This window comes from Carassius gibelio, chromosome A10 (genome assembly GCF_023724105.1).
Source record: "Carassius gibelio isolate Cgi1373 ecotype wild population from Czech Republic chromosome A10, carGib1.2-hapl.c, whole genome shotgun sequence".
NCBI classification, from domain to species: Eukaryota; Metazoa; Chordata; class Actinopteri; order Cypriniformes; family Cyprinidae; genus Carassius; species Carassius gibelio.
This window is the reverse complement of record NC_068380.1, coordinates 1,610,916-1,638,424: the sequence shown is the minus strand read 5'-3', so window position 1 is coordinate 1,638,424 and position 27,509 is coordinate 1,610,916. Positions and strand designations below refer to the sequence as shown.

General features: G+C 37.0%; 1 pseudogene; it reads right to left on the bottom strand.

Annotated features, from left to right (window-relative positions):
- Positions 1–800: 800 nt before the first annotated feature.
- On the bottom strand, positions 801–27,509 carry LOC128020595 (unconventional myosin-XVIIIb-like; annotated as a pseudogene).

Genomic DNA, 27,509 nt, shown 5'->3' with positions numbered 1-27,509 from the left:
AGAATCACAAAGGTACTGGGTTACTCTGCTGCAGTACCCCTGAAGCAATCTAAAATAGTCTGAATATAAACTCTTATTATAGGTGCACCCTAGTGATTCAGGACAATCTAAAAACACTGTTTGGAAAATGGATTCATGGTGTACTCGCTTATTATATACATTTTTCTACATTTTGAACACAAAGTTATGGACCGCAGCTCTGATTGGTTGATTTCTTACCGGGAGCGGTCTGTAACTGCAAATGGCAATAGGACCACTGGGAGGAGCCAGAGGAGCTTGAAAATAAATAAATATATATATATATATATATATATATATATATATATTATATAATATATATAATATATATAATTTTTTTTTTTTCCACAGATTATCTGTCTCATATTCTACTGTCAGGACATAATGACAGGTTTACCAAATATGTAAAAAAAAATGTTTACAAAAGTTACCTACTGCAGCTTTAAGTAGATCTAAAATGTAGTTGAAGGAATATTCTTAGTTCAGGTCAATGGTAATTACCACACTGAATTGTTTTTACAGTTAAAATTTGTTTTGTCAGAAACCGAAGCAGAAATGTTTCTTCTAAAAAAAAAAATCAGTCAAAATTATTCTGACTATGCAACATGCTGCAATTTATCTGAACTGAACCCGTCATATTCCTTAAGCCCCGTTTATGCTCATAAAGTGCATTAATATACAGCATTTTCACTATGTGTATGGTAGCTTCAAATTCTTTTCTGGCAGTAAAGTATAAGACTCTTCTTTACTCCGTTCTCAGGCAAATAGGTCTTAATGATCCAATTGCAGAAACCAGGTCAGGCTCAATTAGTGAGAACCCTTTACTTTGTAAACAATCACTGCTCTGTGAAAATGCTCTTTCAGTTGTTTTCCCATGTGAATGTGATGCTGCTCCTCTCCTTTGAAAGGTCGACGCAAATAGCAATGATTCTGCTTGACGGTTTTATTTACATCTGTTGGAGTTCAACAAATTTGCACTGACTGCTGAGAGGGAAAGCAAGCGCTCACTGGTCAAGATTAATTTCCCCGACCTGAAGCACCCAAGGGTATCAGTGCAGCTCACATAAAGGGCATGTTTACAGTGAGTTTTAGGAATTTTATGTTCCACTTTTAAAATCTTTGTGTACAAACGGTGCTCAAAATAAGTGTATTTGTGCCTCAATGCATTCTGGATTGGGACGATTCTCAATGTCTTCATCCATTCTGTCAGGAGAAGGAAAAAAAGTGATTAAATTTACATCCTTTTCAGTTTCTTTGTCATTTATAGGGGTCATACACTATTTTCTACCTCATCTATAACCTAAAAATACTTACCTAAAGAGTGCATATTGGTACATATTAATACCTAAAAGGACTTCAGAATTTCTCTGGATTTGGACTGGGGAAAAAGTTTCAAGTTACAGTATGTTTCTGTACAAACTCGGTCTCAAAAGATTAAGGAAAATTAGGCTCCTCACGATATGACCCCCTTAAATGTAAAGCAGGCCACTGCAGTTTTAAGTTTAACCTTGAGTCTTCTAATCCACTTCTGCTTTTTTGAGGTACTTCATCACACAGTTGACATCCTCGGCTTCCAGCCTCTCTTCTTGAGGCCCATGGTGCTTCTGAGATCCTCCAGAACTTGAAGAGTCTGAGATGGACTCGTGACGCTCTGGATGGCGGCAGCTCCCCAAAGTGCATGCTCCGAGCTCGTCTCTGGCCTGTTCAGGAACCACTTGATTCCAGGCTGCTAACAGATTGCTGGGAGAACGTCTGAGCTGGTGTCCCCTGCATCGACTCCAGCCCTCTCCTAGTCTTGTTTCCCAAGGAGTCTGCAATTCTGGAACACAAGTGGTTCCGATTGCAATTGCAACTCTCTGGTTTCCGCTGCCAATTAATCTACATCGGATTGGTTTATAGGTCCCAAGAGGAGGCATGGCTTTCGACCAGGGCTCCTCTCCTTCCTCAGGAATGGCCAGGTCAGACAAGTGGAGGTGGGAACTTGCGGTGGAGGTCAAAGATGTGAGTGAGTCGCAGGAGCTGAAGTGGTTCATCTTTCCTGTGGTGGAGGACATTGGGCCTGCCTAGGATAGGGAGCGGAGGCACGGGGCAGGTGTGGATTGGGAGGTTTCAATATGCCAGGCCAAGGCAGGTCCTCCAGACCCTCCTCTGCTTCTAGAGACAGCACTGAGGACCTGCAGCGTAGCATGGAGGCCCCTGTCGTCTGATTGTCGACACTGTGCTTCCCTCACCCATCTCCAAGCCTCTTTCCCACCCAGTGCACTTCTTCCTCAGACCCTCTATGAGCTCAGATAGGTCCGTAGATGATGATGCTCTGCCAAGACCACCAGAACTTACTTTGACATCTATGTCCAGGTACCCATGTGGCTATCTTGCATTCATGCAGCTCAAAAGCAGCATTTTGAAGTATCTGACAAGACATGAATAATTGTCATCGATGTCAATCCACACATAGTCTCAGCCTCAGATGTCACGGTCACACTCCATTTGCTAAATGTCTGATGCATATGGCACAATAAACTGGAAAAACTTTCGCAACAGATTCTACCAGATTTTCAAGATTCTGTAGTCTTTTAACAGTCCACCAGGAAATATAGCCATGTTCATGAACACTGTGGCACTTTACATAAGCAACTAGATGCTGGATTTCAAAAGTTTGTGAAGGTGTAATCCAATGTTTAGTTGCTTGTTTCTAATGCAGATCAAGGTACACTTTATTAAACTTTAGACATTCTACGAACTACAGGTAACTTTGCAACTATATACCAACTAACTCTCAATAGAGTATGAGTAGACTGTTATGAATATTATATTGGTGGACAATTAAAAAGTATTAGCAGATAGTCTTCAAATATTCTTTTTTTTTTATTTTTTTTTTTATGATTCATGTTTTTTGCCTTAATTTTGATAGGACAGTTACTTGACAGCAAATGAAGTGGAAGAGAGAGGGGGTGGGACTCGAACTTGGGATTCCCGACGTGCAATGGTCTATATGTCAGCACGCTGCCCACAAGGCTATCAGCACAGACATGTAGTTGCAAAGTTACTTATAGTCAGTAGAATGTCTAAAATGGACTATCAAAATAAAGTACTGCAGACTGTTGCGTCATTATTTGCTTTAACATTTATGTTGATCTTGACTGAATGGCATATTGTTGCACGCAGATCTGTTATTGTAGTGACATTAACCCTCAAACATGACACTGAACAAAAAAAACTTTTATTGGCTTTACATGTCAGTCAGACGGCCTCTTACCCAAGTGGGCGGTCGTTGACCAATTGAACCAGCTACAGAGTCCAGACCTCTGCTAAAAATGACTACTTAACTAATCTGGTCTGCTAGTGTTACGTTGTTTACTGAAGCACACTTGTACTTATTGATTATCAGATGTTTCTTGCTGTGTTACCTGAAACTGTAGGTGATCATGGTGTCAGTAACAGACTGGTGGCCAGAGCTGCTTCCTGCATAAGGAGAAGTTATGCCTCCCCGCGGTACACCTGCCAGTTGACGGATCCCTTCGCCGATGTCTTCAGTTCCCACACTGGATCTGACGCTGCACACGGTGTTGCTGAAATTCAAACCCCATGACACCAAGTGTGATAACCATATCATGCCTTTCAATGGATAGATCAAGAGTTGTGCAACATGCTCTCATAGATCGAATCAATACAAGCCTGTATCAATGCAAACATGACCTAAATAAATATGATCATGCACATGGCTCGAGAGGAGATCTCTCGTCATTGGTGCTGTAATGCCACACAAGGGGGTGATTTTAGCTCTGATTTCCTCTTTGCTACTCAGCAGGCCACATGTGTCAGTGAACTGTGTGTTCATTAGTCTTGAGAGTGCTGTCATTGCAAGGGCTCATAGGGGCGCAACACATTGGTCCACAGCTTGTTTACAGACTGACCAAAGATGTTTAGTTGAGATCCCAAAACACAAGCTCTGCTCCAAGAGCTAGAGTGCTGCCTTGCCGCTAAATGCCTAAAAAGGAAGCTAATGAATTTTCTAATGGAGCATCCCATACTCTCAAAAATGAAGTTTCTAAAAGGGGAGATTTGTAGCGATGCGATAGGACCTCCATTTTGGATTCTGCAAATAAAATTTCAGTGCGCCTGGAAAAACCTTTTTTAAAATTTTTAAAAAAAATACTACTTTAGAATTGGCTCAAAACAGTTAGACACAGTTTCTTGTTAAGTGTATGCCTATGATGACTTCAGATCACTAGGTTTTGGAAACAGAGCCATTGCATCAAAACCTATTCTAGCTTTCAGAAGCTCTTTTTCAAACATACAAGAGTAAGGTAATTAAAAAAAAAAAAAAAAAAAAAAGTACATTTTTTTTTTTTTTTTTAAACATGTTAATTAGCTTGCATATGTCGTGGGATCTCTCTTGCCATTCTCTTGTAATTGGACTCACTACATTCGTACAGAGATTTAAGACCCAAAGCTCTGAACAAATCCAACACAGTTCATTTTATCCCATTCTTCTTTCGCACAGACAACTGAAAGTGAAGAGACGTGGGGGGTCTCGACTAATGCGCATGCATTATTCAGAAGACAAAGCATATCACAGCTGGTGAACTTTTAAAAGGACTCTCTCGCACAGAGGAAAGCTTCTTGCATTTAACAAAGCAAAGTGGCAGTGTGGGTATGTGGCGCTTTGCGTCCGATGGGTAAGTGTCTGTTCACATCCGTCCAACGGAGACTCTCGTCTATCTTCATTCAGACGTGTGAAAGAAAGCGTGACCTTACAAAATTCCACACACACTTACAGCACAGAGCAACAGGCTAGGCAGGCAACATCAACAACCAAACACAGCACTGGCCCATCCATCAACATTTGCTTGATGGTGAACTTTTAGACCAACGAGAGAAGGATAGTTATATTAGACTCCACCAACACCATTAAGATACTCTATGGTTCACAAAGAGACACTATGCATTCATATGCAAAAAAGAAACCGTACTGCATAAAGCACTACATTTCTTCATGTTGCAACAGACATTAATTTATGTTATGCAACTTGAGTTGGACGATATAGGGAATGTATTTGCAATACCAAATTTAGCATCCTAGATGCGTTTAAAACCCTTTTATTCGGCTGTTTCATCAAGATCATTAAAGTAGTTCCACAATTCTTCTTTGTCTTGCGATTTGTGAGTATGAGAAAGCTAAGACAAATATTTGAATAGCATCTAGGATTTAACAGTAGCAAATAGGTTATAAAAACAATATTAATAAAATAAAAATATAAAAATGCATAGTTATAATATTTAAAATATGTTTTACAAAATAAGTATATTTATTGAATTTTTCCATTTTATTATGTATTTATTTTTTTAAATTACAATATCAGTGAGAATGTTTGACTAATAATACCTAAAATTGGATATCACCAAAAGTCTACAGCGTCCAATATGCAACCACTGTCCTACTTTTATGCCTGCATTCATCTGATTGCTCATTCTCAAATGCAGAACATAGAAAATACATGGATACATGGGAGAGAACAACAACAGGATGGGGGATAGAGATCTTTCCTTCTAGAGAAGGACTCCACAGCCGTCTGCACACTGTGTGAAGAGGGAGACACAGTCAGAGACGCACAGGAATGGTAAAGAGATCTAAAGTGGTTGGAGGTACGAGCATAGCATGCATATCGAATTTTGAGTGAAGTCTAAGCAGTCTGGCGGAGAAGATCAAAGTCTGTGAACTCTGATACACAGGACTGCATTTTACTATGGGTGTCGAGGGAGGAAGGCATTATTGAAGCATTTATAGTAGCAAAGTGTAGCTTTGATTTTGCACATTAAGGAAAATCTCTTCACATTTCCGCTCAACTGAAAAAAAATGAAAGCAATTACTCAGTAACATCAAGTAGTAAACCTTCAAACCCCAAAAGAAGAAAACAGTATTTATGTTTTCTTTCCTTTGGTTTAGAAGTTTTACTTCTTGATGTTACTTTTAGACCTTCAAAAAGTAAATAAAAACTGTTACTTATTAAAAAGTGAGTGCATATACTGTTCATAAAGAGTTGGGTTTGCCAAATTTTTTTATAAAATAAGCAAACCTAACACTAATGAAATAAAAAGTCGTAAAGACAGATAGAATGCTGAAAAATGCCCTAATATAGAATGCCCTAGATAAAAAATAAAACATAAAATAAAAACAAGTTCAAATTAAATTGAAAAAATATTAGATTCCCTGAAAAACAAAACATTAAAAAAAAAAAAAAAAAAAAAAAACTAAACAAATCAAAAAAAAAAATAATAATATGATGACAATCCACTGGAAGTTATACACCATTTAAGCCTATAGCACATTTTCTTCAACACATTATCATTTGGCATGGACCGAAAAGGAAATGGAAAAGGTCAGGTGCACATTATTAGCAATACCTCTCTGTATCGCTTTCATCTCTGGACTCCACCTCCTCCAGCGTGGCTCGTAGATCAACGATACGCCGGACGGATGTCTCTAGATCAGCCTGCAGGGTCTGTCTTACTGCACTAAGCTCCTCCACTTGCATTTCCTGGAAACAGATAAGACAAGATACAATCAGATAACCCACAGCGGTCACGCTGGATCTCCACGGGAAATAAAGACGACGAGAGAAATCATTACTCAAGCGTTTAATCTCAAAATGTGCCCAATTAATTAATTACCTGCTTGCTAAGGCTATTATCATTATCAAACCGCTTATTTTCTTCAGAACAAATCAGAATCAACGTTATTATGTCTATACAGTATGTTATGAAAATGAAGGCTTCAGAAATTAAAAGCATTTATATTTTTAATGTAAATATATATATATATATATATATATATACATTTGTTTTGGCAAGCCTTTCTCTTTAACTTCTGAAGTGCTTGTTTGCTAAAGGACAATCCTGAGTTATTGATCCCCAGTTCTTCTTTATAGAATAATTTGATAATGAGCGCTGGAGAGCCAGCGGAGAGACTGATTACACGATTCATTTTCCTCTTCCCTTCTTTGTTCGTCCCCGGTCACTTGCTCTCCTGGACGAGCCGCCTCTGTCTGTCTATGATTCATTCTCATTGTCTCCTCAAGGTTATTGATACAACAAATCCCATTCCACTCCTCTCATCTCCATGACAACCACACCTTCACTGTTGCCCCCTCCCTTTCTTAACCAATAACCTGGAGAGCCTCAGCATGTGTGTGTGTGTGTGTGTGTGTCTTTGCATCGGAAAGAAACGCATCCCAGACTTCAGTCTTTGTGTATGCAACACTGTAGCTAATATTCATAATACTGAATGACTCTCAGCACGCAGGTCAAATTGCATTACACGCCGGCAGGTGCTGCAATGACGCAGGGACTCCTTCTTTGTGTTAAATTATGAATATTTACAGGTTTTTCTGTGAGATTTGTGTATTCTCATGGGTAATAATGTGTCGGGCTGGTGGGCGGCCACTAAGGGGAAAATGCACCGAGTGGCTGTAGAGACTGTATGAATATATTAAGCCAGTCGTTCAATGTGCCATGGAGTTTCTCAAAAGCAGTTGATTTTTAGATAATTTTAAGAATACATGAATGCACATATTACAGAAATGAAAGATTCCACAACTATATTTGAAATTTTTCTTAGGGATACACAATATATCAGAATCATAGGAGTAATCTGATATTTTTTACTTTACGGGTATCAATACTATTGTTCAAATATTTAGGGCCAGTAAGTGTTAAAGAAATTAATAATTTTATTAAGCAAAGATGCATGAATTTATCAGAAATTACAGTAAAGACCTTTATAATGCTAAAAAAAAGAGTTTTATTTCGTTCAAATGATGTAATTTTGAATTTTTTATGTACCAGAAAAACCTGAAATCTGAAGTATCATGGTTTCCATGAAAATATGAAGCAGCACAATATTTTATTTTAACATTGATAATATCAAGAAATGTTTCTTTAGCAGCAAATCGGCATATGTGACACTGAAGTCTGGAGGAATGATGCTGAAAATACAGCTTTACATCAAAGGAATGAATAAAATGTTTAGAAATATTAAAAAAGAAAATAGTTATTTTAAATTGTAATAACATTTCTGAATATGACTATGTTTTAACTGTATTTTTATTAAATAGATGCGGCCTTGGTAAGCAGAAGAGACTTCTTTAGTGAGCCCAAATTGTTCTATCGTTTTTAAATGGTATTACCAATATATATATATCAGATATTAAATTTAGCATATTTATACATTTTGATTAGCTTTACTGTCTCCTGACCCTCAAATTTCATATTTATAATATACTAAATTATATAAATATATTAATAATAATATAAGTGTAATCTTAAATCTCAAAATGTATATATCCAAGCAATATACCTTTTTTTTAAATGAAGGAAATTGTGATAGATGGATGGATAAAAATCATAAATGATTTTATGATAAAAAATCATAAAAATAAATAAAGAATAATGGGTTGCACTTTATTTTAGAGTATGTGTACTTTCATGTACTTATAGTGTACTTACAATGTATTTATCTAAGAAAGTTCTGGTAATACAAGGTAACTACATGGGGTAGGGTTAGGTTTAGGGGTATGTTCATGGTTAGTACCTAGTTATTACATAGTTATTGTAATTACTATAATGAGTACATAGTATGTACATGAGGAACAGGACTGTAAAATAAAGTGCTACCGAAACGTGTTGCTTCATCAGCTACAGCAGAAAGGAGTGTGTGTGTGTGTTTGTGTCAGTCACCAGCTCCATGTGTCGACGACTGATCTCCTGTTCTCTGACGCTCAGGTCATTCATTTCCAGTTTCATATCCTCCAGTTTCTGCTGATAGTATCAGGAGTTCTCCCTCTCCCTGGCCTCAGCCTGAGCCGCCTGCTCCAGCTCCTCACCCAGCCACACCACACTGTCCCGCAGACGCAGATCCAGCACCTTCACACACACACACACACACACACACACACGACTGTAAAGATCCACTCTGAGAAGTAGCAGAAAGTGGAAAGCTGTTAATACTGTAGGTCTGACTCTGGCCTGACCTCAAATCTCTTGACCTGTCGTCTCTGGAACTCCAGTTTGTTCTCTAGATCACAGATACAAGCTTCTTGCTTGCTGACGATGTAGCGGGCCACCGCACACGTGCTACGCTGGTCTGCAGCTGGGAAGATAAGTACCGCTCGGTTATGAAAATACAACAACAATATTTCTACTCCATGTTCACAACATTCTGCACTACAGAATTTTAGTGTGTCCTTAAAGAATATTGTTCCTATAACAGAATAAAAAAAATTAAAAAGGTAATTGCGACAGTATCTCACAATTCTGATTTACATCTTGTAATTTTGAATTTTTTTCTCTGAATCAGAAGTTTTCATTTTGCAATAGTTTTTTGTTTGTGCCATAATATAATACTTGTGACCTTTTTATGAAAATTCTTTCTTTTTTTTCTGTTTTTGCAATTGTAACTGCGAATTTGCATCTCACAATGATACATTTTCTAAAAAAAATTTTTTTTTAAATCGAGTAACTAAAAAAAAAACATTCCTCTGAATTCTGCTTAAATTTCACAATTCTGTTTGCTTGTGCCACTTCATCTTACATCAATATCTGTGTGTCTGTCTGCAGGTCTGTCTCTGTTCCTTCAGCTCCTCCGGTTCAGCCTGAAGCTCTCAGATCTGAGAGAGATCACTGGAAGACTGAGGAAATAAAACATGTTTAGCTGGCTTTGGGGTATTTTACATAACCTCACATACACCAGTATGGGAAAAACCACTTTGAAAATGTTTGTCAAGATAAAATCAAATGAAATCTTAAAAAGAAAAAATTATTTTATTTATTATTTTTCTTTATATTTATTATATAGTCATAAACCTCAGTAATTTTAATATTTATTTCGCTATGAAAAAACTTCTAATGATGTTGCCCAGGACTGGAACACTATTAAGTGATGACTCAAGTGAGAGGATAAACCATTTTTCACCAGTTGCAATGAAGCATCCATTTAGCAAAATGAATCACTGATTTACTCAAATGAATCAGACTAGAGAGAGAGGACTTTTTAGGAGAGCGTGTCAACTCAATGTGACAAATGACAGCATTTTGCCACGCTTCTCAACTACGTGATGGAAAAAAAAGCTTGTTATTGGAAAAGCAGCGCAATTTCGAAAACCGCTGAGTGACTAGTAATAACTCCCCAAGAGTGATGCACATGTGTGTAGCTCCAGCAGACCTGAAAGATGAGAGCTTTGTGCTTCTTCATGAGCTCGTTCAGATCCTCCTGCTCTTCCTCAGGCCTCTTCATCAGGTCCGTCCTCTCGTAGCGGAGCTGAGCCAGCTGCTCATCCACCTGAGACAACAGACAGAGACACACTGAGATGAACCTGAGCTCAGCCCTTTGCTCCTCTCACTTCATGTCTCGGGCCTCACCAGGCTCTTCTGCTTGCAGATGCTCTCCAGTTCCATCTGAGCGTTTTCCAGCTCTGCAGGAAGAGACTTCTGTGTGCTTTCAGACTCCAACCGTCTGGCTTCACTGTCCTCCAGCTGGAACACACATGGACAAAAGTCAAATAAAGGTAACTACAGAAATATAGACCATTAACAATATTAGCACAAATCCTTATTATTTTTAGATGACTTTGTACTGACAAAACAAACTATGCAAACATACACCACCATCAAAAATCTAGGAATAATTAAGCATTTTTTTATTGTTTTTTTTTTAAATAAGTTTCTTCTTTTCCGCAAGCCTGCACTTATTACAAATGACAAAAAAAAAAGAAAACTATAAAAAAAGCAATATTGTTAAATATTATAATATTATAAAACAACTGTTTTCCATTTGAATATACAGTACTGTGCAAAAGTCTTAGGCCACTAGTATTTTCACCAACAAAAAATGGTTTTAAATCTTCAGTGTCACATGATCCTCCAGAAATCATTCTAATATGCTGATTTGCCGCTTAAAAGAAATTTATTGTTATCAGTGTTGAAAAAAGCATTATTATTATTATTATTATTATTATTTTGGGCCAGTTTAAGCCATCTCTGCCCATCTTAGGCTGCAACGTGTATTAAAACATTATTTATAATATTTAATGAATAGCTAGAACATTACTAATGTCACATATAGACTACTATATTTTACTGCAGTAAGGGGTTAATGGAGGGGCTTTTGTAAACTGATACTGCAAAGCTGTATAAATCGTGTGCTCCGTGCTGTGTGGATGATGGGATGGCAGTGGCACCTGGGAGCACAGTCTCTCCAGCTGCTCCTTGGCACCGGGGTCATGACCCTGTCCAGGCTGTTCAACAGAGGACAGCAGCAGCTGGGCATCACTGAGCAGAGCATGGGTGCACTTCAGGTCCCGCCTCAGCCTCTTCTCCACCTCAAAGTCTCTGTGGCCCACCTGAGACCAGAGAGAGAGAGAGAGAGAGAGAGAGGGACACAAACAGAATAACGATGCTGGACACATGAGCACAGAGAGATGGTCAATAATAATATATAATAATTTTAGATACAGAGACAAACATCATCAGTTTGAGCAACTTGTATTAAAACATTATTCATATAATTTCATGAATGCTAGATCATTACTTGAAATCTCAGGTCATGCTCAAGGAAATAATGATAAGGCTGGGTTGGCAGTGAATGCACATGTTCTGGAAAAATCAATGCGTGCATGAAAACCAGGCTCTTTAAACATCCTCTTACTCGATACAAAACTCATTTTGAGCAGCAGTGTTTACGTGCAGCTCGAGTCATAAACCGTGCTCTTTTTAACAGCAGCAGACGAGTAGCTTCATCATATCGATCTCGGAGCACGGTCACATTACAGAGCTCACGACGGCCTGAGGACAGGACGTTCAGGTTGAATGAGTGTTTAGTATCTCTAAAGGGCCCTCTCAGTGTAGCTACAGGCTGTTAGCTAAGTTTAGCACAGGACCCATGAGCGAGAGCATGTTTACTGCTAAAGAGTTCCTTCAGAACTACTTCAACAGTTCACAAAGTAATATAGTCCAGCAAACAAGCCAAAAGAATTAAGGCAAGGTTGAGTAAATGTTATGAACATTAAATAATGTAAATAATAATGGAATTCTCTTTTGATGTTTGTATCTGATGAACGTTCTCACAATGTTCAAACGCAACATATTTATACCTGGTATATTCTGAGAGCTGCTAAAATAATTAATAAAGGAACATTTTTTCTATTCTATTCTATTCTATTCTATTTACTCCTTAAAAAATAATAAATTGATCCTCTAACGCTAGTATTCACTATTATATTTCTATTTTAATTATTTTTATTATAAGAAACATATATATAAAACATATTAGTACTGTCAAATCGCAAAACTGTGTACTGTAATGAATATAAATACACAGACATATGTATATATTTAAGAAAAACACAAACTTTTAAATTGGATGCGATTAATAGTGATTAATTGATTTGACAGCACTAATATATATATATATATATATATATATATATATATATATATATATATATATATATATATATATATATATAATAGTATAATAGTTATTATAATAATGTGTATGAACAGATATGTTTGCTCCACCTCTAAAATGACTTTGCTTATGAGCTGATGTCACTAATCACAAGTTTTCAACTCTGTTACGCTTTTTAGGATCCACTCAATTGCTGAAGGAAAACAGCAAGCCCTGCCCTACAGATCTTTCTCCAAAACATGTCACATCACAGAAGTCAAACAGGTTACTAATGCCATTTCACGCTGAGGTTAAGCTGATAATACAAATGAAGTTGAGAATGTTTGCGGAGCTTTAATATTTCCACAAACTGTAATGAAGAGCAGTGACAGATGAAGGAAGAGCTGGGCAGTCTGTAGTGCTCTTATATCAGAACACGACAGCTTTACAGCCCTTCGTAAGACCTGATATGACTAAATGATCTATCAAGCACCACGTCAATCCAAATGACCCACAGACTGTATTAAATATCATAACAAAGGTTGTTTACAGTGCGTGAATGCAATTTAAAATGTTCTTATGTTGCTATGATAATAACATTGCTAAATTTTTCCATTATTTATGTAAATATGACGATATCCTTTTGAGGATGTCAAATAAATAATTTTAATAAAAATAAAAAAATTAATTAAAAATCATATATATATATATCATATTTGATATAATTTATTTATTTATTTACAATTTATATATAACAAAGATTGTTTTCTTTTTATTTATTATATTAGTTAAAATCCCATGCTACGTGTACTGTGTTAACCTAACTGAGACTTGTTATAGCTCTTATATATCATTGCTCTTTTTGTTGTTTTTGATTGCTTCCACTGTCCTCATCTGTAAGTCACTTTGGATAAAAGCGTCTGCAAAATGAATAAATGTAAATGTAAATAAATAAATATATATATGTGTGTGTGTGTTACCTGTTCACACAGTGTGGGAATCCGCCCCTCTTAGTTATTCTTCTCATGAACCACCATCTGTTTTTCCTCATATTCCTGTTCCAGTTGCATCTCCAACTGACGAAGCTGTGCACAAACACACACACACACACACGCACAGATAGTCAGGAAAGGATGTTTCAGACAGGGTTGTAAGGTGGTCTGTCGAGCTGTAATTCAGTCTGCATCCCTCATCCGTCTCCTTGAGGACTTCCTCTGCACATCCTCCGGTTACTCGTCCTTGTCCTCTAGCTCCTTCTGATGGATCTGCTTCATCCTCTCCATCTCCATCCTGCAGCGCAGGTGCATCTGTGGAGAACAGAGTTCAGATGGCCTGTTTGTGTTACTGCATCTTTAAGATTTTGTAAATGTGGGTGGTCATATGTTAATGTGCTCAAGGTTATGACGTCATAATTTTCAAAAGGTCAGCTATTCTTGGGTTTCTTTACCTGCTCCTGCTGTTTGATTCTGGCAGTCATCTGGCTGTTCTCCTCGGAGCGCTCCTTGTCTCTGGTCTCCAGATCACAGAGCTTCTTCTTCAGTTCAGGGATGGAGTCGGAGGTGAGGTGGAGCGGGACCCTCAGGTCACGGATCTGAGCACACAGTTCCTCCTTCTGTTGCTGCAGGTGCGTGACCTCCACCTGACTCTCCTGAAACAAACAAACATAATCAAACACACATCATGTAAATACACAAACCAACAACCGATCACACAGGAGAAAAGCACACAAAACAAACATTACACACAAACACACACACAAAAACAAACAAATAACACAAATAAACATGCATGCTTATAGACATAAACATGCACAAACAAGATTCAAGATTTTATTCATAACAATTATACACACACAAACACAAAACACAAAAAGAAAATACAATTTTTTTTTTACAAACAAACAAATCACATACAGACATATACAAAGACACAAACACAAAAATACAAATACACAACAAAATGCATAAAAAATACACAAACAAGTGCAAATGAAAAAACATACACAAAACAATCATAAACAGAAAAAAACACACATATTGCAGAAACACACAACAATCAGATGCAGACAAACGTAAAAACATATACGGCAAAAAACTCATGCAAATGCATAAAACATGAACACTTACATATACACACACACACACGGATGTACACACTGAATGCAAAAAAACAAAAAAACAAAAAACATACCGTAATCACCACACAGTCACAAACACATCAAAAATACACACAAAAGCGAAAAAATTAAATAAAGTCACATATGCACTCAAACACACATTTACACAAACAAAAACACAATTATGCAAACACAAATTAATAAACACACAAAACAATCAAAACACACACACAAAAACAAATGCACATTTCCAAAAAATATTGTACAAACACACAATGAACAAAAGACATATATACATACAACAGAAAAAAACACGCACATGCACACACACACACACACACACACACAAACATACACAATTATACAAATAATCACAAATGCATGGACACACCGAAGCAAATGCACACACAATGATGCACAAAAAACAATCACAGACACATAACCATACACAAACACATACATATAAAAATGTATACAAACATAAACAATCATATAAACAAGCACATACACAAACACACACAGCAGCAAATACACATAAAAACTGCACACGCACACAATGCACAAAAACATTACAATCACAAACAGATTAAAATGACATACAGCCACCCGAACAGATAAAAAACACATTGTATTAAAATACAAGAATGCATAATGCAGATATAAATGTGTGCACAGGTGTTTCCCATGTATTGACCTTTGTATTTCAGAGTAAAAACTTATTCATTCAGATAATCTGATAAACTTAAAGAACTGTTTTCTCCTTTGCATATTTGGGATCTCTGGGGACTCATTCAGTTTACCAGCAGAGGACACCCAGAGTTCACGGGCATGATCGCAGATGGTGGGCACTTGACCTTTGACCTAGGCCTTTACCTTGAGCGTCTAGCAAAGGAAGGGTGAAGATCTCAGCGCTGAGGGTGGTATTCTCCTGGATGGTTCTGTCCTTCTGCTCCCTCTCGTTATCAGCCTGCTCAAGCACTGGGTCAGTTCGCTGTCAAACCTACACACACACACACACACACACACACACACACACACGGACGCAGACCACACAGAGGGCTTGAGAATGCATTTTCAAGAAACCAGATAGGGTGGCGCTGAATATTAATGAATCATATGCAAATGAGACAGACCTCCTCTGTTTCCTGTCCAGCTCATGAGCGCGGCCCTGCAGGCTGTCTGTCAGCACGCGGGCTTCCTGAAGGTCAGAGGTCAGCTGCCGGCAGTGGCGTTTCAGCTATTTAGATTGATCCAGCTGAGACTGCAGTTCCTGAACCTGCCACAAGAGGGGGAGCAAGAGACAATGATCATCAGGTAGGGACCTTGTGCAGCCCACCGGACATGACAGGGTTATTATATATATATATTATATATATATATATTTTTTTTTTTAATTAAGATTTATTGTTTATTTCAGGTTCAGTTATTGTAGTTATTTAACTAAAAAAGTAAAAAACCCGAAGCAATTTATATCATTTTCATTTTTATTTTCAAGATTTCATCTAATATTTTTATTTTATTTTAACTTGATTTCAATTATGAAAAGCATTTTTTAACTGTTGCAGCAACAACAATAACTAAGGCCATTTCTGAAAAGTAAAAGTAACCTTGACCAAACACTCTAAGATGCCTCTTTAAGATGATGATTAATGTTATAATTAAAATGAATAGCTTAGTATCCAGCAGCTGACGGGCCTCTTTCTCACTCTCAAGTCTTTCCTCCATCTGTGCTCATTCCAGCTGCAGCTCACTTTCGGCGTGCACATGCACACACACCCACGCAAACAGTCATTATCTTTCTTTTGATTGCATCTACACGGAAGCCTGTCTTACCTGTCATCACTCTGCTGAAAGCTTCTTTATTCTTGACTTTCTGTTTTTCTTCCTCTAACTGCCTCTCGAGGGCCTCTAAAGTCACTTTACTCTGTTCCACACGACTCTGAGACACGGCACAGAATAAACACACAGGCGTGACATCCACAGTTCAACAGGAGACACAGCGGTGAGGCGTTTGAGACGATGTTTGGAAAAGCATTTAAAATTACATTGTACAGTATGTGCACAATTAGCTAATTTTCTATATGCATGGGATACATTAACACGCCATATACAAACAGAACTTGCTGTGATGAATACTGTATTCTGCAATGCATTACATTTGTAGTGTGATAAATGAATGAGTAATGTTTGAACCAGCCACAAAGTAAAGAAAACAAATAAAAAACACACACAAAGTTATTCATTGAAATAAAAGAAAGTTTAACTGAATTAAAATCATATATACTTAAACTTCTTTTATTTTAGCTAGTTTCCAAGGCAGCATTTCTAATTTCCATTTAGTTTAACATGATGTTCTAAAATAACTAAAATTGAAATAAAATTAATAGAAACTATATTTTATATATATATATATATATATATATATATATATATATATATATATATATATATATTAACTTACAATTTGATTACAATTAAAATGTAAACAGAAAATATTTAAAAACTGTCAAAAATTCAAATTATTAATGAAATATAATAATAGTATTTTAATGACACTAAAATAGCACTGGGTTGAGAACATTGCATTGCGGGATACAGTATTTTATGCACTATGCTTCATTAGCATATATATATATAATTTTTATTTTTATACACATACAATGTGCTGGCTGTGTACCTGCAGTTCCTTGTCCTCTTTGGTGAGACATAGTCAGTGTCAAGAGCTTGACCTCCCCTCTGAACAGCTCATCACTTAATTCAGATACAACAGCCGTAACCTGTACACACACACACACACACACACACACACATCATCTGTCAATGTCTCAGCAGAAGAGCGGTTCATTCATCAGCAGCAATCATATGACAGAGATTAGCGCTTCATGAGCCAATCACAAGCTAGTTTGTGTTAATATGCTATCACTGATCATAATTCATAACCAGACTTCATCCATCACTGTGAACACCGATTGCTGGAAAATTTGATTTGGAGATTTCTGATCTGACAGTATCATTTTATATGTGACTCTGGGGGCAAGGCACAGACACATACCTTGGTCTCCATGTTGTCTGCAGTATGACGCAGCCCATTTCGTTCTTTCTTGGATTTTTCCAGACATCTCCTCAAAACATTGATCTCATCCTGAACAACAGAATGTGATACAATTATAATGGAGCGAACAAATCAGATAAACAACAAAACACTCAAGTTCAAGTTCAAGTCTGCTTTATTGTCAATTCTTCCACATGTACAGACCCCCGGTGCACTCAAATAACATTACCATTAAAGCCTAAAAATCTAGATCAAAATATAAAATTTAGATACAAATATACAACAAGGGAATGTTTAAAAAGACATATAATAACATTAAAAATAAAGTTAATTTGTCTGTCTGTCTAGACTCTAAGGTCTACTCTAGACAGACAGGGAGGTAGATAGATAGATAGATAGATAGATAGATAGATAGATAGATAGATAGATAGATAGATAGATAGATAGATAGATAGATAGATAGATAAGCAGATGACAGACAGACAGATGGATAGACAGACAAACAAAGAAATACATAACAGTGAACATAAAAATACAAATAAAGAAACTGAGGAAAATTATCCTATAATTAAGTATACAAATATGGACAAATATATTTACATTTTTTGATGCACATATGTACTTTAATTGCACAAATATCACTGTAGAGATGATTACTGGATGAGTCGATTTAGTGGTTTAAATGTTATGTATAATATGAACATGTCCTGTGTGAATGGGTCAGTACTTCTTCGGATCTGAGCCGCTGGTCATTCATGTGGACGTCCAGCAGGGGGCGCACTCTGCACAGCAGCTTCCACCAGCTCCAGGGGGCCACTGCAGTGAAGACTCCAACAGTTCTCTGAATACAGCTCACATTCCCATCTGCTGAACCTGATCCCAGATCAGCACTCACATGAGACACTGAATCAGACCCACACTGACACAACTATACCCAAGACTGTAACACTATTAAAGTCAAATACTATAGTCTATTAAAAGCAATATTTTACACTATTCCAAGAATACATTTTTTTCCCCTGAAGATAATCAGGGATTATTGCAACACAAATGTCATAATTTAGTTTGATTGTCCACTTTACTTCCCCTCACTGAACACTGGGTCATTACAGAGAGGAACACAGTCATCTCTGAGCACCTATACGCAGATCTATAAACAGAGGACAAAAGAGACTCACCTTCAAGCGCCGTTATTTCTGGCGGCCCAGATGACCCAGACAGGATGATTGAAGCTGCACCAGCCAGCCGCTTAACAACCGATCTGAAGACCTCAGGACATCACGCTTCATGAACACCTTCATAAATACACACACATCAGAGAGAATGACCTGAAAACTTCAGAAGTGTTATTTTCAACAATGAACAACAGAATGAGAGACCGACAGACGACTCTGGCTCAACCTGCTCGCTCCTAAAACAATGCTTTTCTTGTCCAAATCCAGATCAGTCAATAATTCCTCCTCAGCCTGATATAAACACAAACAGACAGAGCTCAGGCCCACTTTTGGAACAGCAGCTCCCTGAATCAATGAAGGCTTTTCAAGCCAAAACCGGCTAATCAATAAACAGGTTAATAAACAGGGAAATACATATTGTCATCATTCGACATCATTAAAAATAAATGACATTTTAACAGAGGGTAATGAGGCATGTGTGTGTGCTGTGGTGATTCAGGACGTCCAGACCTTCCTCTCATCAGTGGTAATGAAGACAGAACCATATCGCTTCATTATGGGAGCAGAGAAGGCCTGAAAACAACAGCAGAAATCACCCAGGGACATGTAATCAGGGTAGCCTGCAAGACACAGACAGAGACAGAGCTTGCTGTCTGTGAAAGGACAATTTGTAACTGACAATAAAACATGTGACCTGATTTAAGTTTTTACAAGAAGAACTCATATATTCAGTGTGTTTGAGATGCAGTATAAAACCTGAGGAATCATGTCTGTACCACAAGTGGTTAAAATCTCTAATCTTAAAGGAACAGTTCACACAAAAAATGAAAATTTGCTGAAAATGTATGTAATGAGATTGTTTCTTCATCAGAACAGGTTTCTCCATCGATATGTTTTTAATAACAAACAAACAGATAGATATTGGTTTCTTAAGCGTAAAGTCATCTGGTCTGAATCAGGAGAGAAATATACATAGCCCAAGTGCTGTTTAGCAAAAGCGAAAACCAAGACGCAAAACAGCTCTAAACAAATATATTGGTGGATTTTGATGCGAGAGGTCACAGGGGATGGACTTTTTCACTGGAGGAAGATTTTTCAATGGACTTTTATTTTGGCTATTATATTATCAAAAGCTATAATGCCATTTTTAAGGTTCCTAATATTGTTTTGGGATTCTCCTACAATAAATTACATGCAAGGTCAAAAAACAGTTTTATTTTAGTCTCTCCAAAGCCCTCCTCTCCATGAGCCTGCTCTGTTTTGACTGGTCAGATGGCCCAGTCTGTTGTGATTGGTCTGCCGCGTACAGCGTGTGTCCGAAACGATACACCCATTGCAATAGTTCCGTAATAACTTTACTTATTGTACACTTTCAGCTTTACAACTTTGCAGATCGTTTACATTCACAAACAGCAACATTACACTGCATGACAGCCAATATTGGAAATGGCATAATAGGGGCACTTTAAAGTTAAAAATGCTTTAATGATGGATTTATTCCTTACAAACACCCAGATTTTCACTTCATGTTAACCGACGGACTGGAGTGGTGTGTATTACTGTATTATTGTGATGTTTTTATCAGCTGTTTGGACTCTCATTCTGACGGCACCCATTCACTGCAGAGGAGCCATTGCTGAGCAGGTGATTTAATGCTAAATTTCTCCAATTCATCTTGATGAACTAAGAGTGAGTAACTTTCTAGCACATTTTCATTTTTGGGTTAATTATTGTTTAAAGTTTCACAAACAGGAATAGAGATCATTTGCTTTAATGAAGCACAACAGAAGTCATTAGAGTCCCATACATGATAAGGAACAAACATGCATGAGTGTGTGTGTGTGTGTGACCTGTTCGGTACAGCTGCAGTGCCGGCAGCAGGTGTGTGAAGTGCAGCTGTACACGCAGAGCTGGGACATCAAAGCCGCAGACATCTGTCTTAGCGCTCAAACACTGCAGGAAGACAGGCCGCGCTCGCCGAATCAGATTCACCAGAGCATCCTGCTCAGAGAGAGAGGCAGTCATGGAAATTCTGAAGAGGATTTACAGACAAAAAGCAGATGGAAACAACTTCATAACAGCTCATTTGTTTCTCACCGCCTGCAGTTTGACAGCGATGCACTGGGAATGTCTCCTGAGGGCCGCCATGAGCGCTGAGAGCCCCTTCCACACCACCCGAACGCTGGACGCCCGCGGACTGAACGGGGCCTTCACTGCTCCACTGACAAGAAGAAAACTGAGAATTAGGGAGTTTTCACGCTTTCAAGCTTTTAGCATCAACCCACATCCGTTTGACTTCATAGCTTGATTTATTTTTAATTAGTGAGAATGGGCTTTTTCCATTTTATGTGCACTCCACCAGTGAGGTTTACAACTGGTATGAAAGCCATATGGCATATTTGGTACACACAAACTGCAATATTAATGATATAAAAGTCATTAGTACCAATAAAAAGTGAATTTATTGTCATCTCTTCATTTTTACATCATTAAAATGACAAAAAGAAAAAAGCATGTGGTGCCATGAAAAACAACAACAATTGATATGGCATTTCTAGACATAGATTAAAGTGGCAATATTAATTAAATTAAACATTTATTAAATTAAATACATAAATATAAAATTTACATTTATTCCTGTCACATTTACAACTAGTATAAAAAGAGCACTGATGACTCAACAGTACTGTAAAAGTCATTAACATTAATAAAATGCTGATTTCCTGTTATCTCTCTATTATCATAATCCATAAAATTAGTTTTTGGTGCCATGAAAAATGACAGGTATGGCATTGCTAGATATAATTTAGGGAAGAAATATAAAAATTTCAGTTAAATAAATTTTATTTTTTAAATATTATAGTAAAATAATATTTAATATTTGAGTAAATATTTTTTATTCTGTTTTTATTAACGATAAGATTAAACAACTGAATTTATTTCAAGTCATCTCTAGATATATTTTCCAGAACAAACTGCAGAAGTTATAAATATGGACAATTTAATTTAATGTCCATTTAATGTCATTTCATTATTTAATTTAAGCTATTTTTCTAAGGACACTTTCATACTAGAGCTTTTCCTCAAGCAAACATCTGAATATCGAACCTTGCATATCAAAATGTGAAAAAGTTTGCTATATATTAGTTAAAAATATAGGCAGTAATATGTATTCTATTTAATTTTAGAATTTTATTGTAATTTGAAAAATTGTTTTATGTAAACCATAATTAAATTCTAATATTAGTTTTAAGTTTATTTGCACTCAGTGTGTTTACAGCGGTTAAGGAAGCAATCTGGCATGGTTTCTACACATAAACTACAACACTATTAATAATGTAAAAGTTGTGTTTTATATTTCTCACTGCTGTATGTCTACAGTACCTGCCTTTAGTGAGCAGTTAAAAAAATGTTTCCATCGCTTACTATGCATTTTATTAAAAATTAAACAAATAAAGAGCCAAAAATTAAACCTAAATAAGAACCTTTTCTAAAAGTTGTCAACACCAAGCTCATGGAAGCCCTCACACTGATGCTGGCTGTATTCACACACTTGTCTTTATTGCGGCTCGTTTGCGTCATCTGTGTGAACACCATTGTGAGTACTAGCAGCAGATGTTTATCCCTGTTGCTAGGTAACAGCTCAGGAGGAAAAGACTGAATTTGATTTAGCACCAAAACTTAACACACACACACACACACACACCACTTGCTGTAGATATGTGCAAAGTTGTGTAGAATGTGAGATGCTTTCCAACAGCAATTTATTCAGTGACAAGCTGAGAAATGCAGGATTATACTATATTAAATGAGATGTGGAAGAACGCGTATAGAATATATTAATAATACTCATCAATAATATCAAATTATTATTAACTTCCCAAAAAAACATTAACATCTTATTTTCATTTTAATTTGCAAGATTTAATATTCTGAATTTTATTTGAGGATAAACTCTTGAGTATTGAGGAAAAGCTTAGCGGTGCATAAAAATTTAATGAATAAAATGCAATAAAATTAAATAAAAATAATGAATAAAACAAAATACCCACCCATTTTTATAACATGCACATATATTTCCTTATGTTTTATTGCCATTTTTGCACTCTGTTCTATAAACTATTTCTATTAACTATTGCTTTTTTTCTTGGCACCTTTATTCGTATAAAATTGGAGAGATCAATGCATATTTTAATATTATAATGAATATTTTAGCAATACTAATGAATAATGCCAAATCATTCATAACTTTTACAATAACTAATAATTTAATTCTAATTGGCAAACTTCAATATTCAGAAATGTATTTAAGGGAATCTGTTAGAAGTCATCCATTCTGCAGGGCAAAAGTCTGATTCTCTGTATTCTCTTACATTGAGGAGTTCTACAGCAGTGAACTGGTGATAAGGACAGATGGGTTGTTCTGGACCTGACCGCGGACCGGATATGAACCCATCAGGTGAGCGATCTCCAACTGAAGAGGTGCTCGCACTGGCACACTGAGAATCAAGCAAGCAGAAAGATGAGACCTGAAGAAACATAACTCAAAAAAATATATAAGCAGGTCAGGATCAGGCTGATTACCTGTACCGCTGAAGAACAGACACACTCTTTCCAGAATTGTGCTCTCGCTGGCACCGGAAGTGACCATCTCTTCATCCAGAACCCACAGGAGACCTCGAGAGTCGCCTTCTGCTCCCCGAACCTGAGAATGCACACAGACACACGCTGTAAAACCACATGCGTGTCTGCCGTGTGGAAGAAGCATGTTGAGCATCAGTGAGTGATACCTGAGGTCCAGGCTGGTCAACAGCACACAGCACCTCTGACGGGCTCCTCTCAGGGGCTGTGAAACCTACAGATACTCCCTCCTGTGAAAATGAAACAGGAAGTTAATAAGGATCTGAAATTATCTATAAGCATTTTTAAAAAGTTCTCATTTCTTTTCATCACTCCACTATTATTTCAAATACAATGGCCAAAAAGTAAAAAATTAATATGTGGTGTCATGAAAAATAACAAGCATTGCATTTTATTATAAAGTTATAAAGTAAATATGGATAGTAAAGTTATATTATATATTCAAAAAAACTTTTTTTTTGAGGTGGCGTCAGGAAAGTGAACAGATATGGCATTTTTTAGATGTAGTTTATTGAACAAATTATATATATATATATATATGATATATATGATATATATATATAAAACATGCATAGAAATTTAATTTTTTTATTTTATACATTTTTTTTTATTCAATTCCAATTTAATAATCAAGGTTTATATTAATATAAAATATCTGATTTAGGTTGTCAATAACAAATCTTGACAAGGGGAATTTTTAGGTATAGTTTATTGTTCAAATAAAATGGGAGTAAAACAGAGAAATTATAAATATGCATGGGAATGTTACTTTATTTAATACATTATTTTATATACACGAAATGCAATTCCATTTTAATGAAACCAGCAAGGTTCATATTCATATGCAATATTAGTAACACTAGAACAGCAGTTTCAGATGTATCTCTGTAGTGGTTGGGGACGCTGTGGTACCCGTGTGTATCTCTCCAGCGTGTCTGTGAATGTGTGCTTGAAGTACTTCTCCTGTAAGTATTTGTGACAGAGCTCAGCTGGAGAGAGAACAAGAAGAAGGCTGGGAATCACTGCAAGATCACTGTCACCAAACAGTGTGTGTTTATCTGCTGATGAGAGACACGATAGTGGTGAAGAGATCCTCATAGAGACCAGCCGCCATCCCTTCCACACACTGAGCAGCACTCAGTTCTGGTCCTGAAACACACACATAGCTGACATATCTTCCTTTTTAGGACATCCTCAAATAGATTAGTGTTAACCTAACCCTTGATCCTCAAATAGAGGATGTGTATGATTTTGCTAAGTTCATGGTGATTTTTTTGTTTTTAAAAGAATTCTCTTATGTTCACAAGACTGCATGTATTTAATAAAAAATACTATAAAAACAGTATTATAGTGATTGTTCTATTTGAATATATTTTAAAATGTAATTGACTTCTGTGATGCAATGCTGAATTTTCAGCATCATTCCTCCAGTCTTCAGTGTCTCAATATGTTTGTGTAAACGGTGATATAATACAAAATAAATGCTAAGAAAGAAAATAAAAATCATTCTTTTATTCAGCAAAGATGCATTAGATTGATCAAAAGTGACAGTAAAGACATTTTTTACATTACAAAAGATTTCTATTTCAACTGTCCACTCATCGAAGAACGCTAAAAAAAAAACGTATCACATTTCCACAAAAATGTCAATCAGCAAAAAGAAAACAGTTCTTTTTAAATTGTAATATATTTCCAATATTACTGTTTTTAATGCATTTGTGATAAAATAAATGCAGTCTTGGTGAACATAAGAGACTTACTCCAAAACATACAAAAATCTTACCTGCCTCAATCTTTTGAAGAGTAGTGAATGGCAGAATGAGAAATACATATTATCTAGATATTACATTATTAATATAAATAAATGTACATTTACATCATTTGCTTTATATTATTAAACCGAAACACCATGTCTCTGTTTTTGGATTTAATATGTGGCGCTCAGAAATATTTGCTTCTAACTGATCACCTGGATGCTCATCCTGTGGTCAAATATCTTTTTATAATGAGACTAAACTGCTCAATAACCCCAGTCCTCATCAACTGAATAATAAAAACTTCATAAAAAACAAACAACATTTCATTTATTCGCCGAGTATCCATGTGATAGGTGCCCGGGATGTGAGCTTTAGTTGCTCTACACACTTTAGCTCAGATTCTGTTGGGTTTAATAGACTACGGTGTGTATTTGGTTCCTCCGGTGGCTCTCTGAAGTATCTGCCTCAGGTGGTGGTGTGGAGCTCCTCTCTCTCACAACCCAGGATGGCACTCGCTGTCTGCGCGCTGTCAAAACTCATAAACTGCTTACGGCCCACTGAAGCCATACAAGAAAGGATAAACAGAGAGTAAAGGCTCACCTAATACTTTTCGCTTGACAAAATACAGCCGTAAGTCTGGTCCTGATTTACCCTTGCATGTTCCTGCAACGCCGAGATGGTATACTCCTGCCAAAACATGCCAAATTACCTTCTGCTCATCTCCTGAGAATCCTAAAGTGTTCATGGCGGCCGGTAGCTTTATTAAAACCCACTGAAGCTCTCTGCTTTTCATCCACCTGAAGTGAAGGATGAAAAATGACATTTTTTTTAAACTTATTTAAGAAAAAGTTCTAATCAGAACACACATCTGCAAGACACTTTGAGCCTTGGTGCTCTTTCGGGAAACAAAGGTTCAAGTCTAGTCCGATTATATGAATAATAGTGCCAAAAACTAAAAACAATTATACATTATGTTATTATAATTTATGTATGCAGATAACGTTGGATATACTTACAAATCTTACAAATTTTGTGACAATATAAACAGAGGAAGTGGAGATTTGCTATACAGTAAATATTGCTTCATGTCTATACTGTATGTATTTGGATAAAATGTATATACAACTTTTAATATATTGTTGGGGCGATAATGTAAACAATTATGATGATTTGTTTTCTAACTCTTTATTATTATTACCTTGGTTGGGCATGAAATTCCAAATGTGTTTTGCTCCTTTAACTGGTGCAGCTGCAGTTCAGTCCTGTGATTCCAGAAGAAGACAGTTAGACTCAAATTTAAACAGGAAATGACATCAGACAAGATCCTGTCCACTGAAGCTCTCTGGAGCTTTTGTTTTAAGGCAAAGCTATGAAAAGAACAGGCGTTCTGCCAAATCGGCGTTCGCTGAAGAGCCTGTGCGTGCCTCTGAGGGGAAACAGAGTCCAAAAACAAGCCCCTAACAATGGGGTGAATGATCTGGGGTTTAATGACGGGCCACTTTGTGTTTGCCGTCTAATGATGCTGCAATCAGGCTTGTGAGGACAGAAGCCAGGAACAGGGTTCATACACATCTTTACCAATAAAGACTTTTCCATGACTTTTGAGACGATACTCATCCATTATTTTACGATACGAGTAAAAATATGTGCAACCCCGCACCGAAATTCAGGACCGGATTAAACATAATTCTAATATACAGAGGTTAATGAAATAAATTTCCATGACTTCCCCAAAACTTTCCGGGTTTATCTCTTTTTCCAAGGAATGGAAATTGCCGTTTTAAAATTCCATGACTTTTCCAGATTTTTTGGTGACCGTACGAACCCTGCAGAAAGAGGCTTCACAACACAAGAAGCAAATGCTACCGAGTTGGACCGCAGAGAGCTCCAGGGACAGAACTGACCTCATGTCCGTGCTGAGGCCTGCCAACATCTGGGAGAACACCAGGACGTTACTCTCTCCCTCCGACACACGCTCCATTTCTCCAGCAGCACGGTCTGAAACAGAGAGAGAAAACATTAGATAAACGGATTAGATTGATGGATGGACAGACAGACAGATGAAGAAAGACAAACAGAAAGACAGGCAGACGTAAGGGCAGATGAATAGGTGGATAATCAGATAGATATTGACAGTTGAGACAGATCAGAGCACCTGCAGATGGGCGGCAGCAGCGAGTGCGGCGTGCTTGAAGTCCAGTGAGAGCACCATAGTGAATTGACTCGAGACCTCGCCGTGAGACGAGCTCACACACCTGAATGAGCGCAGCACTGTAAACACTGCGTGGAGCCGCTCTACTGCAGGTAC